Raw genomic sequence first — 6280 nt, 5'->3', positions numbered from 1 at the left:
TTTGTCTCCTCACAAGAAAGGAAAAATAATTAATTGTGTGGTGTTGGCAGAGATTTTTCAGACCATACACTGAAATTTGACCATTGTTCTTCCAGAATACAGCCTTAGGAAGTAGATGCCATCATTCTAATTTAAACATAAAGGTACCATGTTCAGACGAACTGAAGTTAGGCTATTTCTAGAGGTAGAAACACCTCTGGAACCAAAGCTGAGATTCTCCACACTGGTACATATTTTCCCCCTATTAATTTCTTTCATGAAAGAAGAGAAGTAAAAGTTATAACATTTGGAATGAATTAGACCCAGGGCGATTTTCAGAGTAATGGGCTTTTTGACATGAAACATCTAACTTTTATTGGGTTGAATCGTAAACTCTCTAGGACGTGTGAGAGAGACTGAGCAAGACCGAGGATAATTATTAGATGTAGTTATTTTTTTGAGCTGCTATTAGTATAACTACATGTTAGAGAACACTATTTAAAATCCATTTCAGTATATAATTTGTGAAAATTGATTGATATGACTTTATTTTTCATCAGTATAAAAATACTCAATTTTTGCTTTGAGACATGCACTATTTATTTCATCATTAGAAACCTGAACAATATGGGCTCTTAGAAACTATTGCCACTTGGAAATGTGTAAATCTGAGCTCCCCAATCTCATTTTATCATGTCCCACTCTGGGTGCCTTGAAAAGAGCAGCCTGACTGCCCTTGAAATGCACTGTGAGCAGCCTAGGCCAAGTGGATTGCACTTGGAGTCAGATATAAGTTTGAAAACATGACCTCGGACAACTCCTATACCCTCTCAAAGTTTGTTTCCTCAGAAACCAAACCTTAAAAGGATATTGTAAGAATTAAATGGCATATATACGTGAAAGAGTCTAACAATAATTTTTATAAACAGTAGGTGCCCAATAAATATTAGTTGAATCTAAATCTATTTACAAAGCAAAATTAGGTTATGTGAACACTATTTTGGTAACAAATAAAAAACGCTTTTTGGCTTTTCTTTACTTGGCAACCAGATTATATTTGGTTAGAATACAAGTGCCTTGAGGTTTAAGAAAACACAAAAGCTGCATGCATTTATGTGACTACCCAGTTCTGAGAGAACAGATGCGAAATCGTAAAACACTGAAGAATAATGCATTCTGGCTAAGCGAGACCTATATAGCCTTCCAGGAGCTCCTGTTATTAGCCAGGCTTGTCAAGAACTAATCACTAGCTTTCGAGTTTTGTAAATCTACTCTGAAGGTTTACTTTAACCTTACCATACACAAAAATGTTTTGTATTGCTACCCACTGATAAGAAAACTATTAGCATTCATTAAGTAGAGCCATAAATCTCTTCCTCTTGGAAGAACAATAATGCAGCCCTCCAGCTGCCATAATGAATGTGGTGTTTAATCTCTCCTTGGGAGAGAGTCCTAACTACAGACCTCTACTATAGTTAGACAACTCTGTGAAGAGCATGGCATTCTGGGAATGCGACTGATGACAATGGAATTATACTCTCGCTTGATTTTGGATCCAGAAAGCCTACAAATTATAATTAAAGCAGAAGTCTTAATTTTAAACAGAAAATGAAGGAAAAAGTGTCTTGTTTAAGAAGGTGGAGAGGTGACATTTATCGATCACCTACTACAAATGGCAGGCACTACAGAAGGGACTTTTTATCTACAGATAAGTTTCTCCTCATAACTACCTTCCAAGTCATTGCTGTATCAATGTTACAGAGAGAAAAGAGACTCAGAGAGATTGATTTAGCACTCCAACATCAGAGATAGAGTGTAGCATAAGCATAGTAGTAATTTGAATTTACTTATCTCTGACTCTAGAGCCCAGAGCATTTCATGCTACTAGATGCTGCTGACCTAAGCACGGTAACTTATTTCTTAGTTTTAGAAATCAGACTTCTCTGATTGAGGAGTGTATGACCTCTCCATGGTAGAACATGGAGTGATGGAACCTCTATTTTAGAGAACATTTATAGCATGTAGTGAGAAGCCTTTTCTGTCTTAATTTGCTAACACACTGTCCCAGTATTTCCAGTAAAAAAACAGCATCCTTGAGTTGCAATATTCTCAATCACATTTCCTTTGTGAGCTCTGCCTTCTACTTCGGAATTTCCTGAGAGGAAAACCCCTGGTGTTCCATATGGTCTGTTGTAGCTGCACAACTGAGCTAGGGGGCATCAGAACCAATGGTCCAGGAACAGGGAAGGTTTCTTTCTCTGTGGACCAATAAAAAGGTACCATGAGATACTGGGCTAACCTGCTAAGGCATAGGCAGTTGAATGGCTCCTTGCCTTACTCCTATATATGTTTCTTCTGAAAGAATCTAGAATTTCAGCATTTTATAACCTTTGAGTTTCTTGAGATGATGGCAATGAATGGTCTTCACCAAGAGGACCTGAAAGAAAAGAAAAACCAACTATTCCAGGTCTGAAAATGTAACCTTCCCAGAGACAGGGCCGTGTAGTGACCACCCTCAGAATTATCTTCTGTAGGCACTTTCCACTCATGAGAAAAGATGAAATACAGAGGTTATGACTAAGATTATTGAGCTTAAGAAAGTGCTGCTTTAATTATTTCATCTGGAAAAATTGAAGGTTACCTTACATATAGGCTTCAGAGTCTAAAACGGCATAATATATTTTTAAAAATGGTAGACATTTGCCTTCTAGTTCGACAACAAAGCAAACCAAAACCAAATTAAAAAAGACAAATAAAATGGTTTGATATTTCATAAAGGTAAATTAAATTTGGTGCCTGATAAGCTTACTGATAAATCTCTTTAGATGATGGCCATCATCTCTAAGGTAGAAAGGCAGTGCACAGATTGGGACTATGTCTCAAGATGATTTCATGCACTGTGAGGCAGCATCTACCAGCTTTGTTTTCTTTGACTGGCAGTATGTTTTGAGTCAATTCATAAATATTATACTGAAATATCAGCTTTAAACAGGCTTCATGTGGGATTGCTAGAGTTGGTTTAATGCTTTATTTAAGCTTTTTATGTTTAGCATTCATGAATTCACTTGCACAAGCCTTCTATTTTGCAAGAGATAGAAAATAAAATGGAGAAATCCCAGTTAAAAGGAATTGTTCTTATATTTATTTTGTTATCTCTGAAACCAAGTCTTTAACTTGGTTATCTCTCTCTCTCTCTCTCTCTCTCTCTCTTTCTCACACACACACACACACACACACACACACACACACAATGCTATTTTATTCCCTTAAGAAATAAATAACTGTGATATCTATGTACTATAAAGATAAAATGTGAATGTGGTGGTGGGGGGAGATAAAAATCTATTTTCAAATGAATTAAAAATATATATGTGTGATATTATCATGTTTAATAAGCTATGGAAATGGTAGATTAGTCTCAGTAGGACTTTAACCATTTGCACATGTTTTCAGTTCCTTTAAGACATTTCAAAAATAAATAAAGGACACGATTAGTTTCCTCCCTAGGAGAAAGCCAGATAGATTCCATGGTTTAGGATGAGCAAACTCTGAAAGGTCAATGACTAGAAAGGGACCAGAAACAGGTTTGGGCTTTAGGTTTCTTTTCAGGTCTGACACCTGGCTCAAGGTGAGCCTTTCTTCTCTATGGCTTATATTCTTGCTTCTTTATTGATGTGAAACATATCGTAGAAAAAAAAGACACTTGGTTACCTCCTATATCCTGAGATTTTTGTGAGCATGGTTTACCTTCAGAGGTGACCACGTTATCATAAACTGAGACCAAAAAGAAAAAAAATTCTCTACTAATATCTATTATACAAATAGATATTTTTGTTGAGGTTTTCATGGATCAGAAGAATAGATGAGTGATGGTGTTCAGCAGCAGTCAGGGATTTTTCCAATAGATTGACTAATTTTAGAAATAACATAGATTAAAGCAGCTAACCCCATGGAGTGCTAGGAATTGCTTCTAATAGAATTATGCTAGGGGAGTGCTAGGAATTGCTCTTAATAGAATTATACTACCTATTCATCAGGTAGCAGCAGTCATCTGCCAATTAGTTTCCTCAGACCTCAAAATTCCTCAAACCGGTGTTTTATTAATCCAATTAGTTAAAAATTCTAAATATCGTTTTATTTGTGCATTGGCACATTGAGCAAAGGAAATGTGTGTAGTCATTGATTCAATTTTGGTTCATTCAAAATACTGCTTGAATTTATCTAGTGTTACTATCAAATCAACCAGACAGATTTTCCTTATTTACATTAAGTCAATCTAATTATGAATGATGATGAAGTTGAGGGAAAAACTATATCTTTTGAGTAATTTCTCACATTTGTTGCATAATTAGAAGTGGTGAATGAGATCTGTGAATCAATATGGCGGCTTGATAATAGAAATGAGAACAAAATGAGGTTAGAAATAAATTTTCATTTTTTTCCAACCTCTATTGAGTCTATATTTTACTGCAAGTTTTAAAATCATTATTAAAGATTATTAAAAGAAAGAACTATTAAAATGAGAAAAAAATATGTGCTGTGATCTCTGTCCCTCTGTATCAAAATCATAAAACTTCAACTCATGCTTATTCATAGCTACTTATTTAGTTGTTTGAATTTACTTGGTACAGAATATTCCTGAATCCTGCTAACAAATCTATATATTTGCCACCATTTTTTCCTTTAAAACAGTTTTATTGAAATATAATTGCAATATAAAAATTACTCAAGCTTAAACTGTACAATTTGATAAGTCGAGATAAACATATATACACCTTTCAAAACATCACTGCCATCAAGATAATGAAATATTCGCCACCCTTGAAATTTTTCTTGATCTCCTTTGTAAACTTTCCCTCTTTTCTTAACTTCTCCTTAACTCCTCATCTCTAGGTGATTACTGACCTGCTTTCTTTATCATAGGTTTGTTTACATCTTTAAATTATTTTATATGCATGAAATCACATGTTGCATACTCTTCCTGTCCACTCGTTTTGTTGTAGAGTAGTAATTTATTATATGATTTTACCTTAGTCTGTTTATTCATTGCCTTCTTGTTGAACTTTTGTTTCGTGTTCAGATTTTCTCTATTACATATAAAGCTGATATGAATATTTTTAAACAAGTCTTTGTATGAATATACAAATTTGATTTCTCTTAGGTAAATACCTAGGATTTGAATGATTGGATCATGTTAGGTCAATGGTAAACTTTTAAAAAAAACTACCAAGCTGTTTTCCAAAGTGGTTGCACTATTTTACATTTACATCAACAGTATGTAAGAGTTATAGTTATACTACATCCTCTCCAACATCTTTTATGGTCAATGTTTTAAATTTTAGACACCTTAACAGATTCGTATGTCATTGTGGCCTTAATTAACATTTCTCTGTTGACTACTGGGGGTGAGCATATTTGCATGTACTTACTTATGATCCATATGATTCATATATCTTTTGGTAAACCGTCTGTTCAAACACTTTGCTAGTTTTGTCGAGCTGTCATTTTCTTATTAAATTTTGAGAATTTTTTACATAATCTAGATACTGGCTTTTATTATTTTATGTGACATGCAAATATTTTCTTCCACTCTGTAGCTTTCATTTCAAACTCTTAATAATGTGTTTCAAAGAGGAGAGTTCTTGATTTTGACAAAATCCAATTTATAAATCTTTCCTTCATGAATTACACTTTTGATGCTCTATATAAGAATTTTTGGCTACACTAAAGTCAATGATTTCCTTTTTTGTGTGTGTGGAAGTTTAAGAGTTTTAGGTTTTACATTTTGGTCTATAATTTTTTTCAGTTACTTTTTCTAGATAGTGTGAGATATGGATCAAGCCTCATATTTTTGCATGGGGATGTACAATTATTTCAGCACCACTTGTGGAAAAGCTGGCATTTTTTAAAATACTATTTTAGTTTTCAATTACAGTTGATATACAATATTCTATTAGTTTCAGACTTAGTGATTAGACATTTACATAATTAATGAAGCGACCACCCCAATAAATCTAATCCCCATCTGAAGCCATACATAATTATTGCACTGTTATTGATTCTATTTCCTATGTTATACTTTGCATCCCCATGACTATTTTGTAATCACCAATTTGTACTTCTTAATCCCTTCCCCTTTTTTACCTGACCGGCCTCTTATCTGGCAAAAATCAAAATTTTTTCTGTATCTATGAGTTTGTTTCTGTTTTGTTTGTTCATTTATTTTGCTTTTTAGGTACCACATATAAGTAAAAACATATGGTATTTGTCTTTCTTTGGCATTTCACTTAGCATAATACCC

This window comes from Pteropus vampyrus, unplaced genomic scaffold (assembly GCF_000151845.1).
Source record: "Pteropus vampyrus isolate Shadow unplaced genomic scaffold, Pvam_2.0 Scaffold130, whole genome shotgun sequence".
NCBI lineage: Eukaryota > Metazoa > Chordata > Mammalia > Chiroptera > Pteropodidae > Pteropus > Pteropus vampyrus.
This window is presented reverse-complemented; position numbering follows the sequence as displayed.